A 21,256-nucleotide genomic window follows, 5' to 3' on the forward strand; every position below is an offset into this window, starting at 1 on the left:
GAGAGGTTCTGATGCTGGGGAAGGGCTGGAATCTTACACGGCAGCAGCTGCTGGGGAAGGAGCAGGCAGAGATAGTGTCGCCCTGATTCTTAAGATTTTCTGAAGCCTTCTGAGTTTACATTCTGTTAGAAAACTTTCTCACACAATTTTCTATAAACAACATATTGTTTTGCATTCCTTCATAGGAGAAGAGAAACTTGATATACTAATAGTTTGTCCAATGTCTTTGGAGAGGTGGCCCATTGACTCTCCAATCCACTGTCACCTTTAGAAAAGTATAAAGTTGAAGACAAAGAATAAACTTTCTTCTTTACCTTACAAATAGCAGCAGCTCTGTTGTGCTTTCACGTGTTCTATAACAAGTTAGAACCTCCCACGGCAGCAGCTGCCTGGAGAGGCAGGGCCAGCTCCAGCCCTGCCATATCCGTGTCCCCTCTCCGTGTGGTCCCCACCAAGTGTCCCCCAGGACACACCTGGCACAGCCCCCCTGCCACGGGAACACCCAGCCACGGAGCTCCATCCCTGTGTGAATTACAGCAGCAGTGGAAAAGAGAAAATGCAGCTCCTGACAAATTGGAAATAATCGTCTCAGTGTGTGGCATGGGGTGATGGGCAGCATCATTTAGAGTTTGCCTATAGAACCCTTCCATTAGAGATAATTTTGCTTTTTTAGCTGGTTTTCTTGCCACCAGATATTCTTCTTATCCCTTACTTTCCAGAGCTTAAGCATTTTCCAAGTTGTGTGCACCCTCTGCAGCCCTGTCAGGAGCAGTTTTATCCCAAGGAACATAAGTTTGGATAAAACCATTGACCCGTGTCTGCTATCACATTGTGATTTGGTGTTCAGGGCACCACACATTTGCCCTGTGTGTGCTTCAAATTATTCTTTTTTTCTCCATGTTTAGCAAGAAGGAATTTTTTTAAGTTAAATGGTGAAGTTTTCCTTCTGGAGTTAGAGAAATGAACTGTTCAAGGAGAAATGAGCTGTTCACATGATAAAAGTCACATAAAATAATACCAGTAATATTAATAACGATACTTTCAAAGGCACAGTTACAGGGAGAATGGCTGCAGTTTGACATTTAGCTGAGAGTTTACTCAAATGAAGATTTCATATCAACAGTTAAAATTGTTCAGCCAGAACGACGACTGTGTGTGAAGGCAGCACCCACTGCAATTTTTTCTCACTCTGTTCACAGCACCATTTCCTCAACAGTTTGAGAGAATGAGATACAAAGCCCTTTATTGAAGACCTCACCAGCAACAGCAATGCCACAGTACTTATATACTATTTAAATACTATCATATTTTGTGATTCTGTGTTTCAGAGTGATGCCAAATCCACACAGACAGAATGGGGAGACCAGCAACAGTTTTGCCCTTTCAAATCAACAATCCTGACTTGTTTGCCCATAGGGGAGCTTAGGACTAGGTGTTCTTTCAGGCCCTTCTGAACCCAAACCATTCTGTGGTTCTCTAATTCTATGACTTTATTTTCAAGGGGTGCTTTGAGGAAAATGAAACTCTAAGTACCCTGTCAGCCACAAAGCAAGCCAGCTTCTACTGGCCTGCAGTGTCCCAGCAAATGTCCCTTCTGCAGCCACAGCTGCCACCCAGGGAACCCTGTCCTGGCTCTGTACTGGTGATAAGCACTGCTGTTCAAACATAGCTGAACAGCAAGATCAGTGGTGTTTGTTTTTTCTCTGCAGTTCTAGAAATCTGTATTAATTGGTATCACCAAAGCTGTGCAAGCTGGTCTAAAGAAAATAAACTCAGTGCATCTGCCCCACACTTTTTTCCCCTCTGTAGAACATTAAATATGGGTTTTCCAAATGCCAGTTGCCATTTAATAGGAAAGCCAAAAATAAAGATTATATGCATCTGGTGCTTTTAAGTGTATGATGAAAATAAAAGATGCTGCTGTTAATTTGCTTCTTTAATTTCCCCTGTGGACTCATTGTGAGAGCTTTAAGTGAAATCCCAGCTATTTCAGTGTGATGTGTGCTCAGTGCTGCCCTGGAGCAGGGACACTGGGGATTTGGGGATGCTGCAGCACTGCCTAGCCCTTTGCCCAGGGCAGGGCCATGCCGAGCCAGAGGCTCAGCAGAGAAGGAACCAGCAGGGAAGGACAAAGGCCAGGATGGGGCATTGTTCTGTAAAGTGACACCCTGCAGAGGAGGTGGCCACACACAGAGCTGGCAGGTCTAGGGGCTTTCATTAAGGTGGTTGTACACTATTTGACATTGTAGAACCACCACAGAATCATAGAATAGTTGTGCTAGAAGGGACCTTAAAGATCATTTCATTCCAAACCCTGCCACGGGCAGGGACATTTTCTATTAGACCAGGCTGCTCCAAGCCCCATCCAGCCTGGCCTCGAGACCTTCCAGGGATGGGGCAGCCACCGATTCTTAATATTTATTTATGAAAAATAAATAATTTTTTTGTCCCATTCTACCCTGTGGCCTCCTACATACAGCACTATCCTAGATACCAGCAGGCTGAGTTATTGAAAGGAAATCCTACAAGCCCTGAGGGCATTAATATTTGGGAAGTAACCACTACTATATATTAAACATTTCTCTGTCATGACAGCTCAAGGGACAATTCACAGCTCTGTAGATACCTGGCTGACTGTGAAGTAGAATAATACCAAAATACAAAGTTGTGAGTAAGTCCCCCAGAGAACCTGGCAAGGACACAAGCAGTTGTCACTGGCCCTTGAGGTGAGTCAAGAGCTGGGAACAGCCAACATCTGCAGATTATTCCTTCTCTGGAGTACACCTGTGTGAGTTTGGGATGAAAATTTATACTCTGGGAAGAAGGAGAAAGCAGTTAAAGGTCCAAATAAATCACTGGAACATTTTCCTCCAGGTATGCTCTGAGTGATGCTGGGAGATAGCCCTGGGTGGAGGAAAGGGAGAGGGAATCACAGCCTGCTCCAGGCTCCCAGGATGCCCACCAGCCATGGCCAGCAGCAGCACAGGATTTCCCGTGGGCTGTGCTGATCCACCAGCTCCAACAGCCTCATCAGTCCCGTGGCAGAAGTGGAAATAGCAGAAAAAAATGATGCACTGACAGTTTAGAAGAGCAGTAGTAACTGGTGAATCTGTTGATGCCATCAGAGATGAAAAGTCCTATCTAAGCTAGCAAAAACCAGGATACCAGCAGGGTGCTGGGACTGGCTGCTGCCTGCATGTGAGAGAGGAGATGAAGGCTGTGCAATGCTGATTTTATCTCAGAGGGGATGGGCGTTCCAGAACAGACCATCCCTCATGGGAATGGCTGCAGTGACCCTCCTCTGGGGGAGGATCCATGCCTTTGGGACCAGAGGCTGGAGCCACGCTGAGAAAAGCTCAGCTTGGGAGATGGATCTATGTGTGACGTCCCCCCTGCCTTAATATAACACAGGACTAGAGAGTATGTAGGTCAGAACTAGGAAACTGAGGCAGAAGGAGCAGGAAAGGCTGCACAGGGACCTAATTTCTACCCTGTAACCAAACTTCAAAGCATTTGTAGATGGCCCAAATATCTGAGCCCAAAGATCCAGGAGTTTATTTGGCTTACCTCTGGAATTGATGCAATCAGCCATGGCCAGCCTGATAAAAGCAGGAGCGAGACGTTGGCTAATGTCTGAAGAATTATTTCTGCTGTCTCCTAATAAAGCACGCTGATGTAAGCTGGGGATGATAACGGGAGCGCTGCGCTGGGCTCGCAAAATCTCATTTTTCAGGACAACTGAACTGTCAGTGCCAAAGAACAGACAGGTTATTGCTCATGCTCCTCCAAGGTTACTTTTATTAAAATGGAAATTTCCAAAGCTTTGCATGCACACATACGTGGCCACAGGTGCAGAGTGCCCTGTGAGGGGGAGAGGGGCTTGGCCACAGGCACAGGGGCACAGGCACCCCTCCTCCTGCAGCCCCTTAGGGCAGCCCTAGGGCACAAATGGGGTGTTCCAGGAGAGCAAAAAAATTAATACCTAGCTGTATTTCATTTTTTGTTGTCATAATACACTGAGAAGCTACAACAGGCAAAACCAAAACGTCTGCTGAGAAATTATTTGTTCAATAAATGTGTCTTTTTATCTTCCCCAGTACATCTGAGGAACAGATTAAATTTTTACAAATGTGTGCCTTAGTTAAAATAATTTTGCTTTTCCCGCTCCTGAAGTTAATTGAATCAAAAATTATTTGTGAAATATCTCATTATGGAGCACTCTAAATTCCTGGCTTGCAATTAGTGAAACAAATCAGTGCTCTGTTTCCAGACTGAGAAAAACCCAAAATATTTGAGCATTTCAATTAGCAATTTGAAACTATTTAAATTTGAAATTCTTGATTGAATTGATCTCAGAAAGAAATTCAACTTGAAAAAAAAACATTGGCAAGGGGAATTCATTACTGTGCCTGATTTTGGAGGTGGCTGAGGATGGTCACACTTCACCAAGAGGTGCTCCACACCAAAAGGAGCTGGTAGGAGGAGATGCTGCTGGAAATCACCCAGAATGTGCAGCTCTTGTCCTGGGAAGCCACAAGCAGCCATGGACAAGACACAAAACCCCCAGCTTCTTACTAGTCCTGAGTGCAGCTCATTTTTTCCTGGGGACTGCAATCTCTGCCCAGAAACTTTTTTCTGTGCTGGAGAAGCATGAAGGACTTGGCAAAGACCTGGCTCAGGTTATTGATGTTATGGGAAAGCAGAGTTATGCCAGGGAAGAGGACATGGCTTTTTTTTTTTTTTTACCACTTTTGCTGCTGATTCAGGTTTTCTTCACATTTTAGGAAACAATAATCATCCATTAGGAAAAAAAACCCCAATTCTTAGTACATTTTAGCCATATATGGAAATAATCATTTTCTCTTTTGAAGATGCAGCGATATGAGGAGAGAACTGACAGAAATACCCAACAAGCTATAAATGAAAAATAACAACTTGGGCATTGTTTTCAGAGACTGTCATGAGTGGCTGTCCCTGGTACCAGGCTGATTCAGTGGAGCTTCAACCCCACAAATGATAAAAGCACGAAGTGAGACAGAAATCATGCAGCTCTTCATACCTGCTCGTGTTTTAATTCATTTTCACTTGTAACAGCAATGGTTGTTTTTCCCAAAACAAATCTCCCTGGCTCAAATATCGCTATCTTTCCTATATTTGTGCTATTTCTGTAATATCCACTTCCCATTGGCACCTTCTCCTCGTTACTAATTTCCCCTCTCCTCCTCCTCTAGCTGTTCCCTCAAGAGCTGGTGTGACAAAGAAGATCTGAACAAGCCACACTTGAAAAGCAATCAACCAAAATTAGAAGGGCTTTCTTCTAGGCTGTGTTTGGAAAGGCATCATCCCCCTGAGCACATGGCACTGCTGTCTGCTGTGCCCTGCTCTGACAGGGCAATGCAGGGGGAGCAGAGCCTGCCGTCACAGCAGAATTTGACAACTGAATATTCCACTTGGAACTCCTCGGCGTGGCTCACAGGCCTCCTAAATCTCTCTGCTTGAAGTGTAACATTTTCATGCCCTTCATATCTCTTCCTCTGGGAACTTACGTTAAGCTTTGGAAAGGGTTTAGGCACACTCGTTCCCCTGCAATGGCAGCAGGAGCTGCTTACAGCTCTCACAATCAAAATCTTTGTGTGTATTCTGTATTAGGAACATTTCAGATGTCTGTAAGCCACCACTCGTGCCAGAACCCCACATGTGAATTGCCCTGACCTGGTGAGGAGTATCCTTTAAACAAAATTTATTCCCTGCAGCCTGTGGGACCCTGGGTTGGATGGCAGCTGGCAGTGCCAGCACAGGGGTGGCACCTCTCTACAGTGCACATCCCATGCACCACTTTGAGCATTACATTGCTGTGGCAGCCTTTAGATCTAAAATGCTCCATATTTCTGTCTGAAATGCTCCATATTTCTTTCTTTCTGCTATCTGGGACAGAGGACAGCATCCTGAAAATGGGGCTTTGCACCTCCACTCCAGACACTTACTTTCCCTTTTCTTCTTTTCCCTTTTTCCTTCTTTTTTTCCTTACAATCCAGAAGCTTTTGCCCCTTCTGCCCACTCAATGACAGTGGTGGGATGCTCCTGATGAGAATCTGTGTTGAAGGAGAGGGCCAGTGAGCTTTAGGGGTGCCTGTGTGCGACGAGGGCTCAGCAGCACTGGATGTTCCCAGGGGAGCTGTGTGGCCCCACGCCTCCCCTTGGGGCACAGATGAAGCTCAGCTCATGCTGGTCTTTTCTCTCCTGGGCCTCACAAGGGGTCAGAGGTGGAGGAATAAGAACAATAAAGATCAAGTGATCCTGCCAAGCAGCATGGTTGGCTGGGGCAGCTGCTCTGCCGTGACCTTGGCCTCCCCAGCCCTTCATTCTCAGCAAGCACACCCAGCAGAGTGAGTTTTAATGGCCCTGTGCAACTCACAGCCACAAAACAAACTGCAGGCAAGACCACAGAGACAGGCTGACAGTTTTACAAACTGGTACTAACAGTGATTTCACCTTCTTTTAATTTTTTTTTTTAATGGCAGATGTTATGATCAGCCACTGTCACTGGGACTCTGTCATTCCAGGGGGAAAGTGAGAGGGTCTGCAGCCCATCAGGGTCTGCTATGGCCAGAGATTGGTTTGAGTTAGAAGGGACCTTAAAGACCATCCAGTTCCACCCCTGCCATGGGCAGGGACACCTTCCACCATCCCAGGCTGCTCCAGTCCCCATCCAACCTGCCCTTGGACATCTCCAAGGATCCAGGGGCAGCCACAGCTTCTCTGGGCACTCTGTGCCAGGGCCTCCCCCACTCACAGAAAATAATTCCTTCCTAACATCCAATCTAAGCCTGCCCTCTTTTAGCTTAAAACCACTCCTCCTTGCTTCATCACCACCTGCCAATGCACAAAGCTGCTCTCCAAAGCCACGCTGAAGCTTGGCTCTGAACACAGCCATGCTTTAATTTATACTACTATATTTTTTTTACTACAGCTTGAGCTAATATATTAATTTTGGAGCTGAGCGTACCACCTGCTGCCAAAAGACGTTGCAAATGTGGGATTTCACAGTGAAATATCAGCACAAAAGCACTGCTTTTACTTGCTAGTACTCATCAGTGTGAGGTACGTGGATCATGCAGAAGCCCTTGACATAGTGCTGTAACATTGCTCGAGTAAAAATGTACAAGAGCTTTTCATGGATAGTGCTGTCATTTGAATTTTTTTTAATTACAACTTAATTTGCAGCCAACAGGAGCCTTGACTGGAAGCTCCTCCCTGCAGATTCCATTTGTGCTTCAGCAAGAGATGCTGAAGAGGCCATCTTAAAGCTTGCCTGGAAGTACTGGGCATTTCTGCCCTCTGTGGAAAGCCATTCCCAAAGAAATGACACTTGTCTCCTCAAGCCTCACACTGGAGGTGCATTTATTTGCTCTGAAGCCAGATGTGAAGGGTTGTGCCTGAAAAGAAGTTCCCAGGAGGCCAGGAGAGGGATGCAAGGGGCAGTGAGGGATGCCTGCAGGGAGCCTGGCTGCCCGTTTGCAGGGCTGGGAGGAGGCAGCTCAGTCCCTGCCTGCATCCTTTGAGCTGCTCCTCCTCTTACAGCTCCAGCAATTCCATTTCTGGCGTGGTGTCTTCACCTGCCCTCCTTATCTCTTTCCATGATCCCTGCTCTCGCTTCCCTTTCTGCCCTCTAGGCGGGCAACTGCTGCTGGAAATAATATTTTTTTTAAATACCATTTCTATCTCTCCCCTCAATCCAGCTGGTGCCATTGTAGGCAGTTTCCAAGTGTCACTGCTTCTTTCAAATTCACATCCTCCTGCAAGATACGGACCCATCCAACCCAGCCTGCTCACTCTCTCCTTTGTGCAGGCTTTAAATTGCAAGTTATTTAAACTTACAGCTATTTTCCTGATTAAATAAACCTGGGACCAGTTACTCTGAAGACATCGGGCTTTTATTAGAAAGCTGCATTGCCATCTTGTTATTTTGATCCCTACTCACCTCTCATCTTCCCACAGACAAAAGCCTCTGAGTTTCTTTATATATCAGTGCATTCATGCTTTTATTGAGCAGGAATTCTCTTTGCAATCTCTACCCTGGGATGAGCCTGCTCTGCAGATCATACTTGGTGTTTCACTTGGGTTTGATTTTGTCTGCTCTGACAACCCCTGGTGGAGTTAATGAGGACAAAAGAAGCACTTCAGGATTTGCTCCTGATTTCAGTGGTAGGAGTTGCTCCTGGCCATGCTCCGACTCTTCCTGCTGCAGGCACATCCAGATCCAAAGGGAACTGGGAAGAGTGGGGGAAGGCAGCAGGAAACATCTTTCAAATTAGGATGCACAAGGATGGGTACAGTACCTTTTCAGGACTGGAATTGGTTAAGTGTATCAGTTATGCCACAAATAATTGAAAAAACACAGGCTTGCTACAGTTAATAAGTTTTACAACTCAGAGCCCAGGGGAGAGGCCTGGGTTGTGGATGTACTCCCTGGCTCTGGAATGCTGCTGGGAAGGCAGGGTTAAAGGTCCAGCCTCCAGCCTTCAGGCACAAAAATGCAAATATGGTCCACTTTTGGCTTCCCAGAGGCAGATGTCTGCTTTAAAGGGAGCTTAATATAAAATTTTGGAGCCAGCTTTTTCCCAGATAGAGGATTTACAGCATAGCAACAAGCAAAAAAAGTTGTGAAGAGGATTATTATTGTTGCTGTTGTTGTTGCTTACTATTAACATTAATTACTATTAGCATAGCATATATATATATATAGATATACTATATATAGTGTATACTATATATAGTGTATACATAGTATATATATACTATATATTAGTATATATAGTATATGCTATACTATATATACTAATATATATATATTATATATATACTATATATACTAATACTATAGTAATAGTAATAAAATATTACTATATAATACCATAGTTTTATAAAATATGATAATAATATATATTATATAGATATATAATATAAATATATTACTATTACCTGTGGGGTTTTTTCTCCCCTTGGTGTTATTTCTTGCAATTTTCACCAAGGATTTTCTAACTCCAGAGCAAGGGAGTGGGATCTTTTGCAAACCAGGGGCACATCTCTGTCTCAGGTCTCTGCAGCTGAGGGCAGCAACACAAAGTGCAGCCGGGAAGATGCAGGTCTGCCATCCAAAACACATCCTGAGCTGCTGGGGTGACAGTGGCACGATGACATCATGAAAAGCCTTGATAAAAATGTGCCTTTTTTTTTTTTTTTTTCCATTAATCAGCTCTGTTTGGGTTGGATATGCCAGCTTTCCTGAGAGAAGTAACCTGCCAGACACCCAAATATTGGCTGTTTAATTTCCCTGAAGTTAATGGAGTGAGTGCCTGTAATTACACGTGGCCTCCTGTAAGTTTTCAGCTTTTGTGATGAAGTAGGAGACAGCATTATGGCACTTAAAGCTATTGATTAGTTAAGCTAATGGACTGAGACTGATTGAATCTATTGCCACAGCCAGGGGATTCTGTGTGGTGTTTCTTTGATGAACTCAATAGAAAACACCTCTCAAACTGCAGGGTGGAGAGGTGGGGGGATCAGGGGGGCCCAGGCTGCTCCCACCACACAGGGAGTTCTTCATCTCCATGTGGCACCACATCCAAATGTCTTGAGACCAAAGCTGCTGGGTTAATCCTTGTCCCACTGCTGTACTTCTCATTTGGGATTTAATACGGAATTTTCATGGGCCTTGCAATCGTCTGCAAGAGATGGAAATTTTAAGAAAGCACAGAAATGTGTGAGATTCAATAAATGCCTGAGGGACACTGGGGGAATGGCAGAAAGGGTTCATTCCTCTCTCAGAGTTTAATTCTGGGCTCCCTAGGCAGCTTCTCTTGAACAACCCCACAAAGTCTCTCACATCACACACGTGTTTGAGGGGACTTCATGTTGATCTCCAATTTGATAGCCAGTGCTGAAGGCCAAGCTCACCAGGTTTACCACTGCACCTGAATTTCCCTGTCGGTACCAGGATAGACCAAATCCAGCCTTCAAACTGGTTTTTTTTCCTTAGGCTTTCAGCCCAAATTTATCTCCTAAAATTCTGTACCTCCTGGAGTGCAAAGGGGAAGATAGAAGCCACTTCCCTCAACCCAGACTAAAGAGTGATCAGCACCTTGTCCATCCATGGAGGCATCAAAGGCACTTTGCTTTGCAGGGCTGCCAACACTGTCCCCACAGGCCACCCAGGCTGCTGGGGACAGCTTTGCTCTGTGCCACTCCCCTGCTCCAAATGGAGGTCCACAATCAGTGCCAGACAGCATGGAAACAACTGTCAACAACTTCCAGGAGATTGGGGTTTTGGCTGACAACAACACTGAGGCAAATAGTTTGACTTGCACAGCTGCTGGCTCGTTGGTGTGCAATATTTTCATCATGTGTCAAGGGTGGTGTAACTTCATCACAGTGCAGAACATATGGACTGGAGACTGCCTGGCTGGATCATTCAGTCTGTAGGTAAAAACCCCAAGAACTTCAAAATAAAGACTACTCCAAGTCAGAGATAATTTCCCAGCTCAGGAAAAAAAAAATATTAGGGGCATAGCAGGGCAATGATTAGGGTTATATTAGATATTAGGGACATAGCAATTAGGCAATAGATAGATCCCTGGAGGATTGGCTCACATTTCTGTTTCCTTTGCTGGACCCACCTTGTGCCAAAAGGATGTTTGCAAAGAATGAGGAATTATTTAATGGACTGACTAGAGTATCCAATAGGTTGTTTAGAAGTGCTATAATAATCTATATACAATAACAGTTGAGTTACATGCTTGTAACATCCCTCAGGCATTTAACATAAATCAGTTAGACAAAATACAGTCCTGACCAACAGGGAAAATCAGCTCCATGGCCAAGGCCCCCGGGCTCCATTGCCTGTCCATGTTTGGGGATGTTTGTGGTGCCGGGGGTACCAGCCTCTCTCCTGCTGCAGCTCCAGGGGGACAGAGGTGTCCCACATGTCCCATGACAGCATCCCGAGTACATCCCTGCTGTCCCCAGGCACCTGGAGCAGCCCATGGCATGTGCCAGGCCACCCCCAGCCTCCCGTGCCACTTCCCAGGGGACACAGAGGGTGGCTCTGTCACCTGCTCCCCCCGGAGCTAATGGAGCTCAAAGACACAATCCATCTCAGTAAGGGAGCAAGGGCTCACGAAAACTGATTTTGTGATGCTTTGCTGTTCCCTGCAGGTGGGAACGCGGCCGTCCATCAGCAGGGCAATGCTGACCTCTGCTGCTGGGAACCAAAATTATGGAAAGCTCCTGCGGCAGCGCTAACGCGGCCAGGAGGCTTCGATGGGGCGGGTACAGCCCCAGCCAGGTGTCCCCGGTGCCTTCGTACCTGAGCCTTGCCAACCAGAGCCGGACGAGATGCCACAAACCCAGCCGGGATAAGAGTGGAGCCAATCCTGTCCTGATGGCCTGGCAGACACAGGGGCAGTGTCCCCACCCCGGGAGCCAGGGCTGGCCGCAGAAACTGCATCACAGCTTTGCTCTGCTGGCTGGGAAGCACCTGGAGGGAGGGTGGCACGGAGGCAGAAGTGATGCTCCACTTTCTCAGGCAGCTGTCGGGATTTTGACAGCTAGAAAATATTAGCTTGCTAAAATGATATAAAAATACAGGTTATTTATTCCTCTTAATTATACCTGGGGTCCAGCAACAAGGAGTGCTCAGAGAAGCACCAGACCTGGAGGCATTTTCTAGGGTTTTCCTCAAGGGTCGGTCACACAGCTTAATATTCCCGTTCATGATTTTGGCAGAAAAGGAAGACTGTGGTGATGAAAATGTGCTGATGCCCCGAAGCCAGGGGATGCCTTCAGTACAGAGGAGAACTGGGATATAAAACTGAGAGGATGGATGTCCCTGAGAGCTGCAAGGCCAGTCTGGGATGGCACAGGGGAGCAGGTGAGGGACTGCTCTGCTCCAGCATGAGATGGGTCTGTGGTGCCACAGAGATACAACCAGGTGAAAAGGGCAAGGAGAATTCTGAGATATATCAGTTTGTAGAGGTGCTTCCCATGGAGATAGGGAAGAGTGCAGCCATTTTTTAATTATTTGGGAGCAATTTAGTCAACCTGGCTTACAGAGGATCTTTCCCACAGATATTGGCACCAGCATGACCCTCCTCCAGGCACTGTGAGTGTTCCCAAAGATTCCTCACTCAAGTTGCTCCTCCTGCAGTCCTGCAGGGCTCCCTTGAGCTTGTTATGATGTACACAGTGAGCAGGGGTGAATCCATAATGGCTTTGTACTCTGGTTTTACACAATTTGTGGAAAATGCAGTGCCCAGCCTAGCAAGATCTTTTGTAAGGGCTCAGGGTAAAAAGTTAATGGAAGCAGCTCTCTCCTGCTTTCTTGCAGGGAAAATTTAAAGGCAGCCTGCAGCCTCCCAGGCACTCCCAGAGATGCACCCTGAGTCTCTCAGATCCACTCAGACAATAAGGGAATAAGGTGGGGTAGATGTTTTTGGATTCAGATCTACCAAATTTGGCAGGGAGAGAAAAGTAAAAGGTCCAGGGCAGGGATAACTGAAGCAGTGACATTACAAACTTATTGCAACTCTGACAAGTTCTCATTTGCTGATTACAGCTGCCATGAGGAGCACCAAGGGCCTTTAGCTAGAAAAATTTTGTCATCACACCCAAAATTGCAAACTTTCCTTTTGGTCCTGACTGCTGCACAGGTGACACAGAGCAAGGCATTTGCAGATGCTGAGCAGCCAAGGTGTAAAGGCAAAGCTCATAAGCTCATGTGTTAACTCAAACCCCCTGGGGACAGTTTGCCATCAGTCAGGTCTGCTGGAATCTGCAGAAGGTGTTTCATTTACTGCTGCTGCTGATCCACAGCTGGGCAAACAGAGACACTTGAGAGTCGAGTGGGTGACTCCTGTAGGGAAAAGGAGGACTCAGGGGCTCAGCAAATGCTCACCAGCTCTCCAGCACATGGACAGAGGCAGCAGCACTCCACCCTGAGAGAGCTCTGGTGAAGGATGAGCTCTGTAACCCTCTGCTGCTCCTCGTCACAGGCAGAATTATGTGTGCTTGTGGTCAGGGTGGTCTATCCTGGGACGTGTATTTCTTAGTCGTTGTCACGAGTGCTAATTTATCTTTGGTAATTAGTTTCTGTGCCTTGGAGCAGTGAAGCACAAATAAGCATTTAGCATTGATCTATTGCAGCACTTCCCTGGGTAAATGGATGGCTCTGGCGTTGGCTGGTGCTGATGCATCAGTGTCTTTTACCATCAGAGGAGTCACTCAAGCATCAGCTCAGCCACCAGCCAAAAAGCATGTCTGAGCTTTGAAACCAGCTCAGGGAATGTGTCTTCTCTGACCTGCCCCTGCTCTGGAGGACAACAGCAGCACGTCCCCTGCCTGCCCCCAAAGTGCCCTAAAGAGGAGATCAAATGAAAGAACACAGAAAACTGGGGCCAGCAGAAATGTCCTTCTCTGGTTCCAACCTCCTGATGGCTCAGGTTCAGGCTCACTCAGCCACTCCACCACCTGCATGTCCAGCTCAGCACCACAGTCTGCATTAATTAACCTGTTGCCAGTTTTCAGGCAATTACAAGTGATATAAGTTTTACATTTAGATGAGCATCCACTCTAATCCAAGCTCATCCATGGGACCACCAGGGAAACAAAAATACATATCAGCTGGTTTAGCCCCAGGGCTAAATGTCTGTCAAAAAAAATTAGCAAAAGAAATGTGTTTTTGTTAAAAAAAAACTATACCAAGGCATTAATTGAAAAGAATGGATGTAGTAGTATTTAGTCTACATTAAATAGAAATAGAAATAATAACTAAGAAAAGCATTATTATACACTAAGCATGCTTAGTGGACTGGGGGACTATAAAATACCCATTAAAAATAAATTATAGACAGCAAAATCTGTTAGAGTTAGTATAGTTTTTCATTTAATTAAATGTGTTATTATTATTTGATGAGGACATGCTTTATTCTGTGATACCTAATTATTTCTCTGGAAAAGTTGCATGTTCATCTTTATGACTGTGAAATTAAAAGCAGGCCATAAAGTTTCATTTTGATTTCAGTCACTCTTACAGAATAGGAAAAGAAATATTAATTCAGTGCCCACCACCTGCATGCACTTGGCTGGATACACTGGCTTTTCCACTGCCATATTGAACAAAGTGCAAGTTAAAAACTATTCCTGCCACAAGCAGTAGGAGAAGTGTGAGTAGCTTGCAGTGCACAAAAATTATCCCAGTTCTTTGTCTGAGGTATGAAGCTGGGCTGCACAACTTCAAAGTGGTTAATTTTATCATGACCCCAGAACCACGTAGCAGCTGGAAGATTATTTCTCCCCAGCTATCAGCTCCATTGTCCTCATTAAAGAGTTCTTTTTTGCTGGTTAAATTGTAGATGGGGAAGACTTAGAGCTGCTATTCATGATGACTTTACTGAATCATTTTCAGTAAAGTGGACAAGTTGTAGTGGCCAATATTTAAAATTTGGGAATGTCAGTTTATCAGCTTAAATCCTAACCTTAAGGTATGTTTTATTTTTTCAAGGCTGCAAAAATCCTCACTGGCATGATGAAAATTAAATCATTAATATGAGTTATTAAAACAGAAGAGGAGTTAGGTAGATAATTTTGGGTGCCCTCATTTGGAGATGGTATCTCACCTTAGAGCCAGTTCTAACTGCAGATAAACAGGAGCTTCCAGTTTTATAAAGGAGCCAACACATCATAAATATACGATTTTTTAAATCTTCTTATCAATCCTTCTGACCTTTTTCCTCCCTCTGGGTTTGTTTTAGTCTGACAACTTCTGTTTTGGTTGAATTTACCCATTTCTTTTCCCCTTCCCAGCACTTTCTTTCCTGAGATCTCCAAAGCACAGGAAAAAGCAGCAATGAAACGTCACAGTTGGACTTCCAAGCCTGTGGTATAAAGGGAGTCACAGTTAAACAAAACAAATCAAGGGCCTGGTGCATTGATTAATAAAACATGCTGATGAAAGAATGTGCCTAAGTGCAAAGTATCATTATAACATAGTGGGAAAAATATTCTTTCCTCAATCCAAATTTCTCCGAGGCAGAAGAGTATTTTTAGACACTATTACTGAAATAACCATCAAGGTGTTCACCAAGGTAGTTACTCACCTCAAAAATATAGGTTATCAAATAAAACTCCATTTCCAAGTGATTCAAATGTGGAATTTTCTCAGCTGCAAATTCAAAGGGAATAAGGCCTAGGAGCCTTATTATAATTTGAGGAGTTATTAAAGAACGGGATCATCAGAAGAGAGCACAATGGCAGATCAGTTTGAAAAGTACAAAACATTTTTTTTTCCTTTTCCTGATAAGTCAAATATCAAAATAAATTCACTTCAGGCACATTCACACCAGTTTTCATCAGCTTCCTCTCAAGACTTTTATTGGCACAAATGATCACAGGAAGCAAACTTCACGCTGGAACTGTTCTGCCCACCTCTGAAGGGTAAGTTCATTAGGAAGGATTAATTGGATGAAGGCATTATCTCCTTTGAGAGGTCTTTTTCATGTCACCACTTAATAATGCTCATTCTATTCAAGCCAACTCAGGAGTGCAACTTTTCACTATCACTCTGAATAGGCAAAACTCCACCCTTTTGTGTCAACTATCTTTATTTCCTTTGTAATGAAACAACTGCCCCTTACTAAATGATCAAAAGAAGATAAATGTTACAGCAGAGGGCAGAAAATGAGGTGCAGGAGGTTCAAAGGACACATTAAATCTGCTGATGTGACCTGCTTTTGCTCAGTGAACTCACCTGCGAGCATCTCAACTCAGATGTGCAAGGCAGCCTCGTGCAATGCTTTGTGCCAGAGCCCTGCAGCATCTGGGACCAATTTCTGCCTTTACCAAGAGCTTTAGTGACTTTTGGGGCATTGTGAGGCCCTCTGCACATTCATCAGTGAATGACAGCCTGCAGGAGACATGCAGGACATCATCTGCCATAAGCATCTAAAAGCTTTTCCTCCTGCTGAAGCCATCTGACACCCTCTCTGCTGAGGACTGAGAGGATTTAGAGAATTTGCCTTTGCTGTTAAGGGGAAAAAAGGAAAAGAAAGGCCTCCCCTGCCTGTCAGAGGGGTGTCCCTCCATCTCTGCATCCCAGCAGGGACATCTGAGCCCTGCTGGCAGTGATGGGGGCTTGCACAGGTGAGAGGTTTGCTGCAGGCTCAGTGCACCAGGGACATTTCAGCTGCCCAAAACACATTTCTTTCCAAAGAGCAGAAATGCAAGCAAGAAAAAAACCCTTTGGTCTGTTCTGCATTCAATCCTGATCCACGCATGCTGCAAGAGCTTGAAATACAATTAATTATGTCAGGCCCTTTTACACTTCTAGAGAAGTTATTTATTATAACTATTGTATTGGCATGGCACTTATCACCTCAGTAATAAAACCTCTCACTTGCAGTAATGGATCCAGCCTCATGACCTGCCTGCAAGGAAAGGAAAGTTTTAAAGATGGAAAACTGGTTCCAAGCAAGATGAAGTGATCATGGCCAGCCTGGGAAAACCCATGGCAGTGCCCTGTGGAAATACAGATACCCTGGGAACAGGGGAGGCCCTCAGTTTACAAACATGACCCTTCCTTTGCATTCTCAGACTTCAGTGTTTCTCTGTTCAACAGCCAAATCAGAGATTTTGAATGGCAGATTATCTCTCAAATAATTTCTAGCTTGATTTTGGAATCAGAAGGTGACAGTTTTGCAGTCAGGGTGTATATGAAAATTGGCCAGATGATCCTCATAATAAAAGAAAATTATATTTAAAAAAGGAGATATCTTTCACCAAGATAAAAAGTGACTCTGCAGAGGTATTGAAATGAATTTATTTGTTGGGGTTTTTTTGCAAAACACATGGAAAGAAATCAGGGAAATGAATGAGGAAAGGTAAGGAGGAGGGATGACTGCCTGGATGCAGCCCTCAGCACAGGAGGTCCCTGACAGACAGGTTTCCAAGAGGCAGGGGAGGGTGGGGGAAGTATCATAAAGATATGGAATATTGACTGTTTTCTACATTGCTTACTTTCCTTCCTTCCCTTGAAAGTACAGGATTCTGGTCAAAGAGGAATTTTTGTCTAAGCCTGAGTGAAATTTTATACATTCCTATGCTTTCCAGGGACTGACAAATATATAAACAACACTCCAGTATCAGTAGAAAGGCTAATTATGTTTAGAAGCAATTTGTGGCCGAGAGATGAAACTGGAAGATTTATTAAAATTCCCACCAAAACAAGAATGAATTTGGGGACTCTATTAGCTGGGGGTTAGGGGGAGTAAAATACAGCTCTCCCATACAGCAAAGCAAAAATTTCCTCTCCAATTAACCCCTTTACCTGGCCTTGTACTATAGGTTATACTAATGCCCTCAATTTAAAATTTTAAGGCATCAGAAATAAAAAAACATTAAGCAGTGGCCCAGGGATAATTTACACCAAGTGCAGAGAAGGCAGGCTCTGGCAGTGCTTGTTGGTTTAGGATATTTGTAATGGGGTGAGAGGCTCCCAGTAAAACACCCAGAGGAGCTTTGTGTCACCTGAGGCTCTGAAGAGAGAAATCTGCATTAACATTTGGCAGGAATTGCAAGTGAGCCAGGACCAAGCTGGCCACGACCCTGCATCTTCTGAGCATGAGAGGAAAGTTTTCTTTAACTTGGCTGCTTTGGGATGAGGCTGTGGTGGGGAAATGCTCTGCCAGACAAGGGAGCAAGGAATGACAAGGTCTTGGAGACAAGATGTAAGAATTAAATAAGCTCAGGAAGAATGTCTAGGTCAAAACTGGTATTTTTGATATTGTTTTTATGTACAAACACAAGTCCTGGCACAAGGGAGTAAGTTTGGGTGAATACATTTTAGTCTGAAGGTTATTCATGGGTAAGCTGTTTGATTCTCCAGTGTTAATTCTGCTTTGTGTTGCATCATAGGAGTCCCAAAGATTTCTTTGTATCCCAGAGTGGATAACAAATAGAATTGGAGAATGACCTATAGTTGATAGTAAACAAGGGAGAAAGTCTATGAGTTAAATTTACCAAGCCTGCAGAACTTTTTTCTGAATTTCCTCAAATAACATCCCATTTCCCCAAATAACAAGTGACATGATCTGCACAAACATGACAAAACAATGTCAACATTAATCTGCATGGAAACATCTGTAAATCAGGATCTTGGGGACTCTTTGTGCAGCACTGAAAGTGTGTTAACCCTTCTTCTAGAAATAATAAAATCATAACATTTCCCTTCTGGATGAGCACTTTTGATACTTTTTAAAGTAAACCCACTCTTAGTCAGGGAAGCACTGCAAAGTGTTTGCAGAAGCAAGGGGCTGGTTTTGTCAGAGGGAGGTGGATGGCAAAGTGACTACGGAGTTAAATCCTAAAGAAAACAGCCACTGGAGCAATGAGCTGTAATCTTCCTTAATCCATAGTATCAGCTGTTGACAGATACATACAGAGTGATTAATAGGATGCTAAAAAATGTTAACAAAGCAGTAGGGACTTAGAGACCGCTCTGAAAATTTCCTTATCACACTTATAAATTCACCAGAGGAGCCATCATTACAATGTATGACAAAACATATGTTTTCTCTAGCAATTTGCTGGCACGTCTAATCAAACGTGTCATCAGAAGTGGGGAGTGGAAATTAAACTCCTTTTCTGCTCTTCCCTGTTCCTTCTCAGGGATGAGAAGAAAAACCCCACTGGGATTCTGCCATCTCACATGTTCCACAAACCCTCCTCAGGCACGAGATCCTTCCAGCTGGAGCTTCTGCTCCAAACATTTATCTTGGAGGGATTTGTTTCTTTCTTTATTTATTTGTTGTTAACAAGGAATTGAAGGAGAATGGGGGATGAGCAACGCATTCTCTGCCTAAGAGAGTTTCACCATTTAGCAAGATTTAAGTTTCTGTTGAGACTTCAGTAAGGGAGGGGAGTGACTACAAGGAGCGATGCTCAAAAATAAAGATATTTCAGACTTGGATTAGATATTCATCCTCAGTCTGGAGGACATGATCTTGAAAAAAATATTCAGTTTAAAAAGCAGGATGATAAATACCTTTCTAGAGTCTTTCTAGGATATTATTATTCCTAGGAAGGCCTTTATAAGCTCCAAAATAGTGATCACAATCCTACATGCTTGATATAAGCCTCAACAGATTTCCATGGGAAAATGTTGAAGGAGAGGGAAAAAAGTTCAGTCTCTTTATTTCCCCCCCTACTGAGATTAAATATAATCTTTGTAGTATACACTCCAGTATTTTTCTGGGCTTGTTTTTAATGAGATTATTCAGAAATCAGCTCCTAGATTTTGCAGTTCCCATGCTACCTTCATTTCCCTGATGATATTCATGAGTAGAGAAGCCTTAACACTTCAAAGGCAAACCATCCAGTCCCCAAGACTGCATATAGGCCCAGTAAAACTAAAATTATCCATCCTTGATGTTGTAAAGGCTTGTTCCCTATAACTCCTTTTTAGGGGACTGTAACACAACCAGAGCTGTGCATTGAAATGGGCATATTATGAACTGGAAATGAGGATAAAATCTGCAATTGCTCCATATGTAACTGCACAGTTTGGGTTTTGCAGGCATTGGTGCTACTGCAGAGAGCACAGGGCAGCCTCCTGCATGGTTATCCACAGCAGCCTTGTCTCTGGGCTGGAAGTAACTGGTGCTGATGGAGCATCCCAGCATCTCTGGGAGACATGGACTGGCTCCTCACTAATGGGAACTGCCATGAAACTCATTATGGAGCACAGCTCCTCCTGGGCTGAGCTCAGCAGGGTTCATTTGGCTCAAAGCTAAGGCTGGAGCAGCCTCTCACTCCTGCCATCCCCCTCCTGGTGTTTCCTTCCCTGGGATCTGTCACTCCTGGGTCCCTGTCCACAGACCTGAGCTCCAGTGGCAGCCGAGCTGCAGCACTCCAGCCATCGAGTGAGAGAAAAAAAACCAAAAACAACCCAAAAGCAGATTTTGTGCATCCCTTGTGCAGCTGTGCTGTGTCATTGTGACTTTTTTACATACCAGAGCCCAGAGTCAGAGTCAGAGCCCATTAGTGGAGTAGAAACAAGTGTGGTCCCAGCTGCTGGGATCAGGGTGTGATGAGCCAGCAGAGGAAGCTGAATGCATTTTTCTGCCTGACTCTGGTTCTGCTGCTTCAGCTCAGCATTTCCAGAGTTCTGGGAGGTAGATTGAGGTGGATTTATTCTGCTGGTTGCTGCAGCCCTCTCGTGGTCATCCTTCTGTTGCTGGGGAAGCACAGTCTGAAATTCTGCATGGGAGGAGAGCATCTTTTAGGAAGCAAAAGAAATAGTTATTAAACAGCATGTTCACCAAAGAATAAATATATAAACAAATGGGACACTTAGGATGCTATTTATTCCAGGTGTACAAGCAGAGTTGTTGATAAACTACTTGCTTTTGAAGAATCAAAGGAAAAATTACATTGATCAGCTGTGTTTTTAATGGGGTGCCCTGTTTAATCTCCCCAGCCTGTCACTAAACAGTCTGCTTTGAAGTGCTCCTTTATTTTTGAGCATTTGCACATTGATTTGCAATGGTGTGGGTAAATTTTGTGCTCACAGATGGTTTTGCTGAGTATCTGTTTATTGGAAATGTGTCTGTGAAGGAAACTCCAAAGAGGGGTAGAAAACCTCTTGGGCTGGGGAAGATCTGGGCAAAACTGTATTGTGCCAATTTTCTGCAAACACTAACAGGAAGATCTTCCTTTGAAGCTTGAAATGCAAGCATGATTTATGGTACCTTTTGTTTTTCCTCTTAATCTACCAGGTAGAGACAGAGACACCCCTGCTGATTGGAAATAAACTGTGGGAATTCAAAGTGGAAGGAGAACAGTGATGGGAGCAGTGCTGAGATCCTGTCCAACAGCCCAGCTGTTCACTCCCTGCCCAGTGCTGGGAGCCAGCACCAGCAAAGGAGATGCCCGTGGAATAAACAATAGGATGGATCAAAGGGAAAAGCTTGTGCACAGGTATGGGGTACTCTGAAGGAGGTTGTCCACTTTTGACTGATGTTTCTGGAACTGACAGCAATAGTACTTGCAGGCTGGGGTGCCTCAGTCCTGACAGGGAGATGATATCATGCTGCTGGTTTCCCATTATTTTGCTCATTTTTCCTGTTACAGTAGTTTCAGGAGAAATGGCTGTGTTTCAAAAAGATGTGATAAAACCCAAACCTAAAAAAGTACCCCAAAAAAAAAA

The sequence above is a fragment of the Lonchura striata genome, chromosome 7 (assembly GCF_050655825.1).
Source record: "Lonchura striata isolate lonStrDom1 chromosome 7, ASM5065582v1, whole genome shotgun sequence".
Classification (NCBI taxonomy): domain Eukaryota; kingdom Metazoa; phylum Chordata; class Aves; order Passeriformes; family Estrildidae; genus Lonchura; species Lonchura striata.